The sequence below is a fragment of the Ambystoma mexicanum genome, chromosome 5q (assembly GCF_040938575.1).
Source record: "Ambystoma mexicanum isolate Mex_15411 chromosome 5q, UKY_AmexF1_1, whole genome shotgun sequence".
Taxonomy (NCBI): Eukaryota; Metazoa; Chordata; class Amphibia; order Caudata; family Ambystomatidae; genus Ambystoma; species Ambystoma mexicanum.
This window is the reverse complement of record NC_090933.1, coordinates 1,225,715,722-1,225,734,132: the sequence shown is the minus strand read 5'-3', so window position 1 is coordinate 1,225,734,132 and position 18,411 is coordinate 1,225,715,722.

Sequence of the window (18,411 nt, the reverse complement as noted above, 5' to 3'; positions counted from 1 at the left end):
CATCCCGTGCTCTTTGGCCATCAAGTGCACCCCCAGGGGGAGGTGGTGCTATCCCATCCCCATCCCCATCTCCATCCCCATCCCCATCCCCATCCCCATCTCCATCCCCATCTTCTTCATCTGCATCTGGGGGCATTGGGATGTTCCTGCGCAGGCACAGATTGTGCAGCATGGCACATACGAGCGTGATTTTACCCGTCTTCACTGGGCTGTACAGCAGTGATCCCCCAGATCTGCTCAGACAGCGTAAACGGGCCTTCAGAAGTCCGAATGTCCTCTCAATCATTCCACGTGTGCGGACATGTGCCCTATTGTATTCCTCTTCATGCCTGTTCCTTGGTCTCCGTACAGGTGTCATCATCCATGGCGTGAGTGCATATCCAGCATCACCTACATGGGATGAAGATGGGGGGACATGTCAGTGTTTGTGGTATCATGTCTTAATCTGATGCTGTGCTATCTTGTATCATTGTTCATTCATGCATATGTGCCATGCAGTGGTTTGAAGTGTTCATTGGGCATCACAGTGGATGACCCCAACTGGAAATTGGCCTGCACATTTATGTGCATGTGTACTGTGCCCTGCGGGTAACATTGGATTGTGAGTATGTCATAGTGCAGTGCACACATGGCAGAGTGACTCCACTGTACTGAAGTAGTCAATGCACGACGTCTCATTTACAGGCATCTCGTGCATTGGGAGGGCAGTATTCCATTTGTGGGTGGGTGTCTGCAGTGGCACAATGTTTATGGGACAGTGACAGGATGGGCTGTGGCAGGGTGTGTACATGCACACTGTGGTGAACTGTCATGTCTTCCTTTGTGATGTTTGGTTTCCGCTGTCTATTTGGTAGATGGGAGGGGGGGTGATGCATGTGCGGCCCAGCGGCACACTCACATTGCTCTTTGGCCTGGACACATACATAACGCTTCAACAGGGTCAGAGCATTGTCAGCTGTACTCACCCAATAACCATGTGCTTTGTCCGGCATAGCGTTCCATGTACCGTGGCAACGTGGAATTCCGCAGTACCATTGAGTCATGGGTTGAGCCTGCGAAACGTGCGCAGTAGTGTGTAATCAGTAGCGTGGCATCACATATCATCTGTACATTCAGTGAGTGATACTGTTTCCTATTGCGGAACACCATCTCAATTGCACGTGGTACTGTCAGCTCAATGTGGGTGCAGTCAAGTGCACCTATGCAATTTGGCATGCCTGCTATGGCAAGGAAGGCCAACTTTGTGGCAATGACCTCGGGGAGGGTACGGGGTAGAGCTATGTGTTCCGACACATGGCGCAAAAGGGCATCCAGTACCTGTACCAGGATTTTCGAGAAACAGGGTTGTGATATGCCGTGCAGCTCACCGACTGTGTGTTGAAAGGTGCCAGTGCCAAGGAAATGCAGCACAGACACAACCTTCAGGAGGGGGGGGGTGTGGCAGTGGGGGTGTCTATGTGGCTGCTGATGTCGTCCTCAATCATGGCAGTGATGTACAGGATTGTTTGGCGGTCCAGCCGGTACAGTGTGTGGACCTGTCCTGGGGTAAGGTTCCAGGGTGAGGCCCTGATGCGTGGTATTTCAGGCTGCCTGCGGGGTAGTGGCGGCTGCACAATGGGGTTTGCAATAGGTGCAGGGTTGGCTGGTTGGCGCCTGCGCCTCCTCTGCCTCCGCCTCCTCCTCTGCACCATTGCTGCCATCATGTGCAGTGCTGCCTGTTGGTTGAGTAGGCCCAATCCAAGTGCCACTAGAGCTGCTGCCTGCATGGTTCTGTGTTGTGTGGGCTGGGTGTGGCCCTTTTGTGGGCTCCCAGTGTGCTGCTGGGTCCAGCTGGGCTGATTTGGTGCACCTGTGCCCTGATTCTGTGCAGTAGGCACTGTTTAACGTCATGTTTGCGGTGGCAGCGGTTCCGCCACCGTGATCACAGTTTTAACGCCATTTTTCTGGCAGTGTTGCCATGGCCGCGCTGGTTGTGATGCTCGCGGTGTTTCGTGTTGCCGGTAACGGAGGGGTTTCCGTGCAGGTGGACTTTGCGGGACCCTTAACTCCGTGGTGGCGGTTTGAGGAGGTGCTATTTCCGGGGCCGCAGGTCATGATTGGGCGTATGTGGAAACGGTGCCGGTATGGTTTTACCGCCAGCGTTAACTCCGGACCGGTGTACTTGTAATGAGGCCCTATGTTAGTTATCTGAATAGTAATGTCTACAACAGTACATTCACAATGATTAATAGCAAAGAGAACATTGTGTTTCTGGATTTAGAACTATACACAGATGGACAAAAAGTCCTAACCAATTTACACACCAAACCGTCAGCAGTCAACAGCATCTTACATGTAGAAAGCAACCATCCCAAACACATCATAAAAAGCATACCGTATGCAGAGATTCTCAGAGTAAAAAGGAATTGTAGCACTGGAGAAGCATTCAATGAACATATGAAAAAATTAAAAATGAAGTTTGTGCAACGAGGCTATTGACTGAAAGAATAAATAAAGCACTAATAAAAGCAGGCAATATCACAAGAGACTATCTAATAAAATATGTACAAAAAGTTAAGCCAGAAGCAAGTAAAGTCAATTGAATTATTACATACAGAAGTGATGGTCGTATCTTAAAAGGTATTCTCAAAAACACTGGAATATACCTAAAACAGATGACAGCATCAGGAGTTATTTGGGTGAAACCCCCTAAATAATTTTCCAATGAGCACCGACACTGAAACAACATATCAGTCCTAGTAATTTGAAGAAAAAACAAAAGAAGGATCTCTGCAGCTTCCTTAACATACGATCACCGAAAGGCACATTTAGATGTGGGAGCTGCAAAATGTGTCACAGATTGCAAATGGAGTCAAAAATTAAATCCTGCCAAATGGAAGATAGAGAGACATTCAAAACTTTATCAATTGTAACAGCACATTTTTTGTTAATGGAATTAGATGTGTGTGTCAAAAAATGTACATTGCAAGTCCCATTACGCACCTGAAAATGAGACTTCTCGAGCACATGAGGGGAATAAGGAACAGAGATACAAGATACCCATTGTCCATGCATTTCAGTACTGAACACCAAGTCTCAGAAGTGGAAAATATTTGATTCATGGGGCTCGAGAAAGTCAACAGTCCTGAGAGAGGAGGTACCAGAGAACTTCTAATAAGATGAAGAGAATCTGAATGGATTTGTTTAATGGACACAGTAAACACAGGTTTAAACATGGAACATGAGGTGGCCCATTGGATTTTGTTAAGGTTACTCCTAAAGAAATCTCTGAATTATAAATATGTGCCAACTGTTCTTGACAAATGTCAGCATATGAAAAGGATAACATGCATGTTGTAAGAAATAGGTTACAGACAAGTTTTTGCATGCCAAATTACTAAAATACTTGAGACAACATTTCTAATATGTGCAAAATGTATGTTTTGAGCTTTAGAACAAGTTACATAAGTTATATATCACACACACACACACACACACACACACACACACAAAGAGGACATGAATCTAACTAATTAGCTTTAATCACATCATGGGAATATGGTATATAAACAAGTATTGCAAGGAGGGAAGAAAAGGGAAAAGAAAACTATAATCTAAACATTTGAAGCATATATTTATGGTTTATCAGCGGCAAAACAATATGTAAACACGATCCGAAATTCAAAATGGCCACGTCACACAAATAAGCAATGACGCAGCAGTTTTAGATGTGATGACATCATTGTGCATGTATGCGCGATGATGATGATGTCATTTGCGCCAATGAGTTTAAAACAGCAAAGAAAGAGCTTGTTGATGGTGCAGGAAGGAGATCAGAAGGACATTTGTATCCTTTGTGACTAATTGGATTGAGGTACGGAGGGGGAACCTTCAAACAGGAGAGACTTATTGCTAATATGGCATTGATACTTTTGCATAACAGAAACAAGGTCTCACTTTTTTCTGAAATATAATTTACTCAATGTTTTCTGCTATGTATGCATAGTGACAGAATTATCAGCCTACTTGAAGCTTAGAATATAGCTTCAGCATGATTTCAAGTTTTGGGGTTTCTTTATGAGAGAAAGATTGTATACAAATAACGTACAACATCTAATGAGCCTGATAGAAATGTAAACATATTCTGAATTTTTGCTACAAATAAAAGCAAGTATTAGGTAAATTAATTTAAAACTATCATTTCTGATTTGAGGTGACATCCCATAAACAGATATACAAAGGAGACTGTAACGAGCAGAGAGGAAATTAGGAGAAAGATAGAATAAGTACTTTAATGTATATATGACACAGAAAAGTACAAAGGTCAAATAAATCAAACACACATATATATATATATATATATATATGTATATATATATTACATGGCCACGGTAGTGGCCATGCAGTTATGGTTAAGTTGCTGTTTCCATAGGAAGAGCAAATTTTGGGCGGCTTATAACTTCGCTCTCCCTGGACGGATCCTCACCAAACTTTACAGAAAAAGTATTTGGGTCACTCTGAATTGTTTTGCAAAGTTTGGCGAGGATTCGTCCAGGGGGGGCAAAGTTATAGGGGGGTCCCAACACTTTTTTTTCCCATAGACTGAATGAGAAAAAATGTTTGCTCGCGTCTACAGCCCAAACCGCTGGACCGATTTTCACTAGCAGCGGCTTGGTCCCGAAAGCGTGCTTTTGCAAATTTGGTGAAAATCCGTCCAGTATTTTTTTTTAAAATGACCAAAAAGTAGGTTAAAAAAAAAATTTGTGATATCTGTGTTCGGTCCGCGGACACACTTCCCTGTTTGCTCCGCGAACAGTGTCCTGATTGGCCAATCGGCTTGCGTGATGTTCGCAGACAAGCAACGTGTTCGCTGATTGGACGGCGTGGAGCGTGAAGCGCGTCAGATTTTCAGTAGCGCCCGTCATCTTGGATTTGCGGTCGTCCGCAGACAGCGCAGTGAAACTTTGTTGAAAATGTGTATTTAGTAGAGTGTGTTGGTGTGTAGGAGTGTTTGGGGAGGGTGGGAGTGTATGAGATAGGATGAAAGTTGTGTTTTTTTATGTGTTAGACGTTCTTTTTGTGTTCGATTTGTCTGCGGACATCACGGGTGTTCTGAAATGTTCTAAATAAACTGAATGTTCTGAGGACTCAATATGTGTCCGTTTTGTTCGCAAGCAAACTGAAACTGTTCTAAGAACACTCGCAGTGTCCTGAAATGTTCGCAAATAAACAAAATGGGGGTGTCCTGAGGACGCTGTCCGTATTGTTCGTTGTCAAGTTGAATATGTTCTAAGAACACTCGCGGTGTCCTGAATTGTTCGCAAATAAATAAAATGGGGGTGTTCTGAAGACGTTTCTAAGAACACTCCCGGTGTCCTGGAATGTTCGTAGGGGGTGTCCTGAAGGCGTAGTCCGTATTGTTCGCTGGCAAGTTGAATGTGTTCTAAGAACACTCGCAGTGTCCTGAAATGTTCGCAAATATGAATGGGGGTTGTGGCTGACAAGTTGAATGTGTTCTAAGAACACTCGCGGTGTCCTGAAATGTTCGCAAATAAATAAAATGGGGGTGTTCTGAAGACGTTTCTAAGAACACTCCCGGTGTCCTGGAATGTTCGTAGGGGGTGTCCTGAAGGCGTAGTCCGTATTGTTCGCTGGCAAGTTGAATGTGTTCTAAGAACACTCGCAGTGTCCTGAAATGTTCGCAAATAAACAAAATGGGGGTGTCCTGAGGACGCTGTCCGTATTGTTCGTTGTCAAGTTGAATATGTTCTAAGAACACTCGCTGTGTCCTGAATTGTTCGCAAATACACAAAATGGGGGTGTTCTGAAGACGTTGTCGAACACTCGCTGTGTCCTGAAATGTTCGCAAATATGAATGGGGGTTGTGGCTGACAAGTTGAATGTGTTCTTAGAACACTCATGGTGTCCTGAAATGTTCGCAAATAAATGAAATGGGAGTGTTCTGGGGACACTGTCCGTATTGTTCGTTGTCAAGTTGAATGTGTTCTAAGAACACTCGCGGTGTCCTGAAATGTTCGCAAATAAACAAGATGGTGGTGTTCTGAAGACGCTTCTAAGAACACTCGCGGTGTCCGGGGGAATGTTCGTAGGGGGTGTCCTGAGGACGCTGTCCGTATTGTTCTCTGTCAAGTTGAATGTGTTCTAAGAACACTCGCGGTGTCAAGAAATGTTCGCAAATAAACAAAATGGGGGTGTTCTGAAGACGTTTCTAAGAACACTCGCAGTGTCCTGGAATGTTCGTAGGGGGTGTCCGGAAGGCGTAGTCTGTATTGTTCGCTGGCAAGTTGAATGTCTTCTAAGAACACTCGCAGTGTCCTGAAATGTTCACAAATAAACAAAATGTGGGTGTCCTGAGGACACTATCCGTATTGTTCGTTGTCAAGTTGAAAGTGTTCTAAGAACTATCGCGTTGTTCTGAAATGTTCTTAGGGGGTGTCCTGAAAACGCTGTCCGTATTGTTCGCTGGCAAGTTGAAAGTGTTCTAAGAACACTCATAATGTCCGCGGAAATTAAAAGTTTCCATAGACCATAGTTGAAATGTTTGACTCTATGGATGTGATATGCTGCGGTGGTTGTTGCCAGGGCATAGAGTCTTGGGTGCATGGCCATTTGGCCATGCACCCAAGATTGTATGTCCTGGCAACAACCACCGCAGCATATCACATTCATATTTGCTTATAACTTTGGGTGAAAAACAAATGTATAAGGAACAAAGGTATTAGATACTATGGATGTGATATGCTGCTATGGTTCTCCTTATTATTGTATATTTACTGTTTGGTCTAGTAACGGGAGTCCATGTTTTTCTTGTTCATTTCTGTGATAAAAGAAAATAGCATGTTAGTATTAGTATTTTGTAATGACTTATTACATTGTATAATCAATATACTTTTTTTTTTTTGGACCCTCATATTTAGTAGATTACAAATCAGAGTACTGTGCAATTTGCTCAGTTTCTGTATTTGTTGCTAAAATAATTGGGTCTGTGGGAGAAAAAAAATCATGTTGGATTAAAAAAAAACCTTTTTCTGTTATGCTACAGTTTATTTGTTTGTTTGTTTTCAGTGTTCACTTGTTGTTTCTGGCTAATGCTTTATACTTTGGCGTGTTGTATTTTTTTGGAGCAGTAACATATTATTTATTTGTTTTGATATTATAAAATTTTGGAGCAGTTAGATACCAATTGGCGTATTCTAACTGTCTATTTTTTTGATATATTTTAGTGGTATTGATTTATCTATTTGGATATTGTTAAATTTTGGGACAGTTAGATACCAATTGGCGTATTCTAACTGTGTATTTTATGGTCTAATTTAGTGGTATTTATTTATCTGATTAGTTGTTGTAGAATCTTTGAGCAGTTAGATAGCTTTTGGAGTATTCTAACAGTTTATATTTTTTTAACACAAGTTTACTTAGGGTTTAAATACAGTTTAGTTATAAAATTTTGGTTTTAAGAACATCAAATAAGCGTTTGTAAGATTTCCTGGTAATCTCTTGTCGGGGGGGATTCTGCCGGGGTCGGCCGGGCCGTCCGCAGACCTCCGGGCAGGGAGGCCCCAACTCCTCCCGTGTATATCTCGGATCGAGACAGAGTATGAGGCACACACAAGGAGCAAGGCAACTTCTGTCGTTTATTATGCAAACGGCAGGGATGGGTCAAGGAGCGTACGCGTTCGTCCTGACACACACACAATAGTGGGGCTCGCAGGCCCTTTTTACTACATTATGACGCGCTACTTGCGTCATTCCAAAAAGTTACCAAAAGAACCTATCGCCACTCTTGATTGGTTGCTCGAGTGGTGGGGTTAGTATAGTACGCATATAGAGAATGATATTAGTGGTTAAGATGTAGTCAGGTGGTATATCTGGGTTGTCCCTACAATTAGATACATAAGAATTGTTACATGAAGACCCCTGAGGATTGGCTAACGTTACTGACGTCTGAGATAAGAACCTCATGTTCTGATTGGTGCATCCGTGAGCTCCCCAGCCTGGGATCACCGTTGTTCCCAGCACACGGTGCACCTGTGGTTGCAACAGTGTTTCAATATGGGTACGTGCAGGCAATGTGAGGATTTATTCATAGGTGGGAGACTGACCGTTCCCACTGTAGCAGGTGTCCATTGAGCCTTTCAAGTGTGTCGGCCTGCGTCTCGTAGCGAGGTACCCAGACGCCTTTTCTCTCCTGGGTTTTGGCATCTCGTCAGGTTCGGCTTGGTCACGTGGGGAGGGACCGTGTTTGAGGCATAATTCTGCACAATTAATATTGTTTTTCCACTGTATGTCTGGTTTAATTTGCAGATATGATTTTAACATTGGTACGTGGAGTGCGAGGTTGCAACATCGTGCCTTTGAAGATTTGTTTCTTGACTGTGGGTTTGCAACATTACGACCTTGGCTGGTTGCTCCACTGGGTTCTTTCTGCAGGCTCAGCAACCTGACTTTTGCTTTGTTAATGTTCACGGGAACTCTTGCTTGAGGCCTACTTGGGCCTGGTGCACGGGTAATCCATTTAGTGCATGGATGCTTTAGGTTATAGTGGCATACAGTTTCATGGCCAGTATCGTGTTTCCATTATATCTCTCATGATGGTAACGGGTTTCAAGAGAAGCGTGAGCAAGCGTTATAAATGAGCTCATGGTGCGTCTTGCGTTTCTGCATTCTGAAAGCCTATGTAAAAATAATAAAGATGCACGTCCGTGAATAAGCCTGTCGCCTACGTCAGAGCACTGAGTATGTTCTTCGTGTAGATTGGTGTGGAAATGTTCAGCGTGTATAATAGTTCAGCGGTGCTTCCCGTTATCTAGGTCGTCATGGCATCTCTAACGATGTGTAGATTTCAGTCTAGTTGGTCCGTGCCGCAGGTGTCGGCATGGCCAGTGCGGGCTGTTGGGCAGGCAGATGGACACATCCGTATGTTTCTGTACCAGGGTATTTGGTCATCTGGTAAATGGGCAAACTCTTCTCGTGGCGGGTGTCTGGGCCGCGACCCTCTAGGCCAAGCGCGAGAGGTGAAGGACGGGAGTCTGGTTTTCCATTCTCCCACTTCAGTCCCCCCTCTGGTCGACTTGTCGACCACAAACATATCCTTCTCGTTATCTCCTCTTACTCTCCATATCTTGGTTATCCCTCCGAGATGTCCATAATGGTTTACGTGATCTTCAAATGACCAATACATGTATTCGCATGTTCCTCCAGGAGTACAGTACACCCATCTTCCTATGTAGCTCCTAGGGTTCCTTGGGTTCTCGATCTTCACTGATGGTGGGTCTAGATGATTGGCGATGATTTGGGTGCGCAACTTCTCCCTTTCGTGTATTATCACACCTGTGTGCTGGCCGTCATCCGCTGGCATCAAGGGGTGCATTCCCACCATTTCCAGCAACTCATCAGTTGAGCGCGCCTTCCGGGCTTTCCAAAATCTAATTATTATCAGTGCAGCTCCAGCCAAAATAGCACATCCCACTATTATTTTCAGTCCATCTGACAGCCAAGATGGCATCCATGACCATAATAGTGAAAACCAGCTTTTATCCTTGTTTACGCCGTTACTTTCGTCCATCATTTTGGAGTGCATCTGGGCCAATTGTGAAACTGCTTCTGTTAGTGTACCATTGTCGGCATCGTTGGCAGGTATGAACGTGCAGCATGATTGTCCTATCTTTGCACAAACTCCTCCTTCCATTGCTGTGAGAAGGTCCAATACATATCTGTTCTGTAGTGCTACCATCCTTACAGCTCGCAGCTCCTCTTTAATTGCGTTAAACCCATTTACTGTCGAATTTATGGTCATCATTAGTTCCCATCTGGTTATTTGCAGCCATTTTGCGTTTGCGTATGCCTGCAGTCCCGGATGTATTATTGAGGAGAAGAACATTGCTGCTCTGCTGAATAGTCTGTGTTCTGGCGGTATTGAGGTTAGTTCCGTTTCCGACCTTCCCCACAGATAATTTCCTGTTAATGGCTCTCCTTGTCTTTTTCTCCTGTTTAGGACAGTATCATTGCTGTTGGTCCTGTTTTCTTGCTCCTTCTGAAGTGGTGCAGATCTCTTTCTTCTCCTGTCTCCTTCATCCATTTTCGGAAATTTCGCCACATCGACATGCTTCTTAGGTACCACTAGTGATGGTACATTGACGTGTACCATTGTGCACACACCACTCCACAGGGGAGGCAGTGTATGATATGCCTTTTCTCCGCAGGCCCAATAATGGTCCATTATTACTGCTGTTCCCGCTCCCCCCTCAGGTAACTCCATCACACTTGCACAATTGGTGTTATATCCCACGTCCACCTCTCCTTTATGCTGGTAACATACTTTGGGCGCAGTCAATGGTAATATAGTTATCGGGTCTTCATCTTCTTCTACCCACGTGAGCATTGGTACATACTTGATCCATGTCGTCCAACATCGATGATTGTGTGTCTCGATGGTTGAGATAGTTTCTTTTGTTACCATGTTGCTGCCAACCACTCCTATCTCCCAGCTGGTACCCAGGAACACCTTTCCTGTTATCGTCAGTAATGGCCTCTCCCAGCATCCTTGTTTACCCGGAACTTCCGTGGCGTACCAATCACATGGTAGATACTGCAGTGTTACCTTCTTTGTTTCTCCTTTTTCAGGGCCACTTGTTATGTATCTGAATGCTTCAGCATGTAAACTGGTCTTGTGATAACTCAGATAGGTCTTGAGGAAGTTGTTTTCATATGGGTATGAGTCTCGTGTTTTCCATGTCATGTGCACTACTGTTCCTTGGAATCTTCCTTTCGTTTGGAACAGGGCCAAATATATTATGCACTGTGCTGTTTTTTCATCTATTTCTGTGGCAACAAATGTTCGTGAAGCGCTCATGGCGTATGGTATTAATGAGCAAACGTAACAGCTATCCTCAGTTGTCTGCTTACCAATGCGGGTCATGTGCTGGTACCATATGTTGTTTGTGACGTGTGCTGAATCTTGTACATAATTATCAATACCTTTATTGTCTGAGTATGTGCTGCGTTTAACTTTATTTCGCTTTTGTTCATTGTTACTGTTACCACCTGACGTAACACCTGTTGCAGCAGGGAGGTGGGGTACATTAGGTTTGGGTGCAGCAAAAAAACTCATAGCATAGCTGTACTGCCATACAGAGGCAGCCAAAACTCCGGTGATCATAAAAATCCCTATTATTTTTATTACATATGCTAACCTCACCGACATTTTTGCTCTTACCTTGCTGCAGTCCTGGCAGCGTATTCTTGCGACGTTAAAGTTGCCCGCCTAAAAATTCTCAAAAAGTGCTTGTTATTAAATGTTAGTTTTGTTTCATTAAGCTCTCCCTATCAAATAGTCATTCAGTGCCCAGGTGAAGAGTTGCTCCCACGCTACTCTAAGTGATCGGTCTCTCAAGACCGGCAAGTATGGGCGGAGGTGGGGCATGTAATTTTCTATGGCCAGGAGGAAGGCCGTGTAGTATACACGTACCCTTTTCTTTTTTAAGTATGTTGGCCTTTTTATTTCGTATACAAATTGGTGTGACAATTCTTCTGGGTAACTATCGTCTGGCAGCACCATCTACGCCTGCACACTGAATTTGTTAGATAACTTTTCTTAACAATACAATATTACGCAGCTCCTGTATGTGCGAGAGAAAAAGAGAACATTCACGTGTTTACATGTGTATTGGTGCAAGCGAAGTCCTTAGTTTTTATTACAATTGTATTTAGTAGTCAATGGGGGGGGGGTTTGCTCAGATGGCGGGAGCAGTTTTACTCTTTGAACGTGTGACCATGGGGTGGGCAGTGTGGGGATCACCCCCTTCTTCGTCCGTTATTCTCTCCGAGGGAACAATTGGGTCGTTGTCTGTGGTTGTGTTTTCTTCCGCTGCCGGGGATGTTGTTGGCGTTTTTCCAATGGACCTGTCGTTGGCGCTGGGGCGGGTCTGCAGTTTGTAGATTTTTACATCATGCAGGTGGTTCCACGCACGCTTATCCTTTAGTTTTACTGCTCTTGTTGATACGTCCTCTACTAAATGGGGGCCAGTGAACCTCTGCTGGTTCCACTTTCTATTAAAATTTCGAAGTAGTACGTGGTCACCTTTGGCAAGTTGGCACAAGTTCTCCTTTCCCAATTCTGTATTTTCGTCTATTTCTTGGTTGCTGGTGGACCCGCCCCGTGTGCGCTCGAGCTGTTGAGACACAAACACAACGCTAGTAATCAAAGAAGACACATATTGATACATTTCATCACCTAACACATTCGCAGAACTTTCTTGGTCGGTGAATGCCCTTGACGTTGGTGTTAGGGGAAGGCGCATTTGGCGTCCAGTAACCACCTCGTGTGGGGTGAGGTGGTGGTCGGACCCTGGCCTGTTTCTAAGTTCGAACAGTGCTAACGGAAGGCAATACAACCAACTTTTCTTTGTTGTTTGCTGTATTTTAGCAATTGCCTCCTTCAATAGGCCATTCAGGCGTTCACATACACCATTGGCCTGTGGGTGGTACGCACATGCAAATTTGTGTTTAATGTTCAGTAGGGATGTGATATGCTGGAACATTTCATTTGCGAAATGGGGTCCGTTGTCTGATCTTAACACCTCGCACACTCCCCACCTGGGGAATACCTCCCTTACTATAAATTTGGCTGCTCTAAACGCATCAGGGTGTGAACAGGGCCCTGCTTCGATCCACCTAGAAAATGGGCATACTACTACTATCATGTATCTATTGCCTTGACAAATGTTGATCATATCAACATAGTCAATGTGGAGGTGCCGAAAAGGTCCTTCTGGTCGGGGTATGGTACCTCTTATCACCTTTAAAGTATGACCGGCCGTGAACTGTTGACATGTAAGGCAATTGCTGATAAACTTTGACACATGGGATGTTAACTCGGGACAGAACCAATCTTCTCTAATTCGTGCTGCTATTATTTCTTTGCCTGTATGGGCAGGGTGATGTAATTGGTTCAAGGCGGTATTTAACAATGCCAATGGTATTACAACTTTCCCAGTGCCACCCTGGCGCCATAGTGCGTCGGTTGGTGACATTGTGCATCCTCTTTTCACCCATACTTCTTTTTCGGCCATTGGTGCAGCCGCTTGTAACTCCATAATCTGGGTGGCTGGGAGATGGGTGTACCCTTCTTTTATTAACATCTCCCTCGCTATTCCCCTCCCTCTCCCTCTCTGTGAGTCTGTGGGGTTCCATATCTCACCAAAATATGCAGCATATTTTGCATGTGCGTCTGCTGCTGCATTTCCTTTTGATATATAGTCTTCTCCATTGGTGTGTGCTGTGCATTTTACTAGGGCTAGTTCTTGGGGATCGTTTATTACTTCAATTAGTTCAGCCAACAAGAGGGCATGTTGTACTGGAGTTCCGTCAGCTCTCCTAAACCCTCTTCTTCTCCACTTTGATAGCCCTGAGTGGACAGTGGATGTAACATATGCACTGTCGGAATATATAGTAACTTTTTTATCAAAACTTTCCTTTAGTGCCAATATGAGTGCAACCAGTTCCGCCGCTTGAGCAGAGTAATGCTGTGGTAATTGTACACACTTAATAGCCACACACACTGGCGCTTCCATCATTTGTACTACTGCTGCCCCAGTCCTCCTTATCCCGTCTCCTTGATCAATAGTTGATGACCCATCAATAAACAAAAGCTCACCTCCCTCTAGTGCGTTTTCTTCAACTTTCCTAGTACATGAGTACATCTCAGTTACTTGGGTGCAGTCGTGGGCGTAATCTCCCTCTTCAATTACTTCTGCTAGGAACCTTGCAGGGTTAACCGTGCTACATCTAACAATTGCCAGTTCAGCTTTGGACAAAATAATCTCATAACCTGTTGCCCTCTGTGTCGTCAGTGTGGACTTAGGTTTATTCAATATCGCAAATAGTGCATGTTCTACAAATAGTGTAGTTGGACACCCCATAGTTATTGATGATGCTTTTTCTACTGCAAATGCAGCTGCAGCAAGACCTTGTTCGCAAGAGAATTGTCCTAACATTATTGGATCTAAGTGACCGCTGTAAAATGCTACTGGTTTATAGCCCATGCTAGTCTTTTGGGCCAATACTGCTTTCATTACTGCTGAGTCGCAATGTGAAAATATAAAAAATCGTCGCTCATAGTCTGGGGATGCTAGTACTGGAGCAGTTGATATTGCTTCTTTTAATTCATCAAATGCCTCCTTCATTTCCATAGTCCATCCCAACTTTTTCTCCCCTTTATTTGCTTCCTTCAAACCCTCAAGCAGGGGTCCTATGTAAGAGCTGTAATCAAATACCCATGCTCTACAGTAGTTGCACAGTCCCAGAAATTGCTGCAGTTCTCTTACAGTCTGTGGCACGGGAGTGCCTGATATTGCCTGTGCTCTTTGTGGTGCAATCCTTCTTCCATATTGTGATATCAGTTGGCCAATGTAAAGTACCTGTTCCTGACAGTATTGTATCTTTTCCATGTCTACCTTGTACCCCTTTTCAGCCAATATCGTCAACATTTTTAATGAGTCCTCTCTACATTTATCTTCATTTGTACTGCAAATTATTATGTCATCCACATACTGTAACACTGTGCTTTCCAACTCAACGTTACCCAAATCCATCTGTATTACCCTATTGAAAATTGAAGGTGATTCACAATATCCCTGTGGTAATCTGGTATGTTTCCACTTCCTATTTCGGTAAGTGAAGCTTGTCAAGTCTTGTGAGTCTGGGTGTAATGGTATTGAGAAAAAAGCATTTTTAAGGTCAATCACTGTAAACCGTGATGCTTCTGCTGGAATGCCACACAAAATTGTGGCCGGGTTTGCTGTTACTGGATACTCTGCTTCTACTATGTTGTTCAACGGTCTGAGGTCCTGTATGAACCGCCAAGACCCTCCTTTAGCCTTGCGCACCGGGTACACAGCTGTGTTGCATGGGGATTCTGAGGGGACCAATATGCCATTGTTTATAAGGGCTGTTATGGTTTCGTATATGCCCTCATCTGCCTCTCTTGACAATGGGTATTGTTTCACTCTTGGTAGTATGGCACCCTTTTTTAATTTTATCCTTACACCCCCTATGCTTTTAATGCATCCTACATCATAAGGGCTAATAGTCCATAATGATTTTGGCACCTTTGACATATCTTCTTTAAAAAATGGGACTGGTGTGCCAGCGGGTGCCTCAAGTGCCATTGCAATTTTCTGTGCCACTTGTTTGTGAGCCACTGTTAGCCACATTTCTACACTCATCATGAACACCATTTCATTTTCCTCCTTTTCTTCTGAAAACAACTCTTCATCTGACACCTGGGTCAGCCTACATCCTTCTGCTAGTGCTATCACCGCCCTCCATGCTCTCCCTTCTTTATCTTGGGCGTGCACAGCAACATAATCAGCTGTTGCAATAATGCTCTCAATGTCCACTGCAAGGACCTTCCCTTCCAGTTCATTAGCTGGTGTTTCTGGTCGGAATAGATAGGCTGCTGGTCTCCTCCATATTTTCCCTCCTATCCCTGGCATCCATGCAAATGCCATGTCTGTTCCGTACTGGAATAGCTCGCCGTCTACCGGCTCCGCCCTGATCGCTATCTGTCCACAGTATGCTTGCAAAATCTGTCGTGCTGCAAGCATGTTAATCCCTGGAGTAGAGCAAATTATGCCATCCTCTGTAAAGGAGATCGTCATATTTAATCTGTTCATTATGTCCCTCCCCAGTATGTTTACTGGTGAGGCACTATAATACAAAAGTGGTACTGACAGATCGTAATCTCCAATAGATAGCGGAACGTTATCAGTAAATGGAACCAACCCTTTAGCCCCAGAAAACCCTTGTGTGTTCATGGCTTCGCCTGACATCTTAAACTTACCTTCCCTTATGCAAGACCGGGTTGCCCCGGTGTCAACAAGGAATGATAATTTTTTGTCACCTATCGTTACCTCTATGCGTGGCTCCTCCGCACTATTAGGTGTTACTGACAGGATGGGACACACCAAGGCCGTCTGTGGGCTGTCCTATTGGGGGTACAATGACTGGCCATTCCCTGTGTAAGGGTTGTGCCCCAACACCGTCACCCCACCCAATTGCGTTCGTTCAGGTTGTGGTGGTGGTTGTATTAACGCTGCACCAGTTACTTGTGGCAGGTATTGTTTTATTTGTTGTTGTGGTAGGGAATAGTGTTGGTCACTCCCTTGTGGTGACATCTGCTGTGGTTGTATGCCCTGCTGTTCTTGTGATGTCCTATGTTGTGCTTGTTCGTTCCATGCTGGTGTTCCTGGCCTGACCCTGCATGTACGTGACATGTGTCCTAATAGTCCGCAGCTCCAACACACGGGTGGTTCCCTGTTTTGCCATGGGAAGTTCCCTGTGTTGTCCTGGTATACTGGTTGCCCTGTCTGGTAGTTATTTCTGAGTCCCCCAGCCTGTTGTTGGGTATTATATCCGTATCCTCTTCCCCTCATAAACCCTCCTCTCCCTCTATTATAATTATAATACCCAGCTCCTTGCATTGGGTACCCTCCTCCCATGTTCTGTGCGTGTGATTGCAGAGGCAGCACTTGCTCTATTACCTCTTGTGGAGGCGCTATTTGAGCTGGATTTTGTGCAGCCACTACTTGCGTTGGGCTTTGGGCCATTGGTGTTGGCGCAGTTATTAGTGCCCCTTCCATGGTATATTTAGTAAGTTTTTTCTGTACTAATTTGGCCTCTTCTGTTTTCCTGTCCTCTTCCTTTTGTTTCATTTTTCCTTGCCATGTTCTACAGTGATGTACTATAGTCAGTTGTATTTCTGGCCATGGTTTTGCTTCCATCCCCACTACTTTCTTTAATTGTCTCTGAACTCCTTCTGGGAGCCCTTGTACTAGTATATGATAAAATATGGCTGGTGTTTTGTCCCATTGTTCTCTAGTTTCCATGCGCCACTTCTCTTGAATATCCTGGATATAATCAACAGGATCCTCGTTCTCACCCATCTTACGGGAAGTAATGGCTCCTATGTCTGATGTGTCTGGGTACTGCACTCTTAGTGCCTGCCATAGCGCATGTCTGCAGTTTGCAAATGGTGCCCCATCATGCGATGTGTTTGTTATTGTTACCCCATGGAATCCCGCTCTTTTCCAAATGTCATCCGCTCTATCCCCTAATATTGATATTAACAGGCCCTTAACATCTCCCACTGCTAGTTTCTGTCCTGCGGTGTGTTTTTCCATTTCATATATCCATTTACCCGCACCTCCACTTAATGATGGGAGCCTACATTTTATGTTTTCCTTATCCGTATGTTTCCAAGGTACATATTGTGGTCTAACCCCTCCTCTCTCCAGCAGTGGCATTACATTCTGTCTTGTGTCATCCTTTATGCTCCATGATGTTAACTCTTCACACCCCTCCTCTTCCCCCATTCCTTTTACTACTTCAAATCCTTCCTTACTACCTCTTCTCCTACCTCCCTCTTCTTCCTTTCCCCTTTTTTCATCCTTTCCTGTGTTCAATATTGGCACGTCTGTTTGCCTGTCTTGCCTGCGACTAGGGAGGTCCCTAAGCCGACATGCATAAGGTGTAACTTCGTCCATGAAGGGTGCGAGCTTTATTCTGTGCAGAGAGCGTGCAGTTGTTGAACATGTGGGGTGTGGCGTTAGAGAGCGTGATGGTGATGTGGGTGGCGTGTGTTGGTTGGTGAGCGTCGGTGGCGTGTGTTCGTTAGTTTGTGTTTCTCCCATTCTTTTCACTTCCTCCTTACTTCTCTCCAGCTCCTCCCATCTTCTACTCACCCATGGCGAATCTATGTTTGTTCTAGTGAGGTATAGCTTATCTAAGCTTTCCCTTTCACTCTTCCTTCCATCCTCACTACAAAAATCATTCATAAATTGCGCCCCCCACTCTGCCTTTTTTCCTTTTATTGTTACAGTTTTTAAGTCTATTAGGTCTCCCTCTTCCTTTCCGTTGTTACCACCTGTTCCCCTTAGTGCTGACGTTGTTGCTACCTCTCTATTTTTATATACTTCTCCCCATCTTTCACTCTCCCTCTTACTCTCTTCTCTCTCCCCTTCACTCCTCTCCTCCATCTCCCTACTATTTTCCTCTCTTTTCCTTTTTAATTCCTCCATTACTTCGTTGCTCATCTGTTCCAATATCCTTTCATCCTCTCTCCTCCTTTCCCATTTCACCCTTTCTCTTTCTACTATATTCTCTATTACCTTCCCCTCTTCATATTTTTTAGCTGTCTCTGATATTATCCTCCTCCTCCATATTTCCATTTCTTTTTCATTTTCTTCTTCTTCCTTCTTCTTCTCCCTCATCACTACTCTTGATACCCTTTCTGCTGCTGCTTTTACCCTTACAGCTTCCCTCTTTCTCTCCTCACTTTGCTCCCTTAATTTTTCCAATTCGTCCTTACCTTCTTTCCTTTTCCTCACTCTCTCTCTTTCCTCCCCCTCAAGT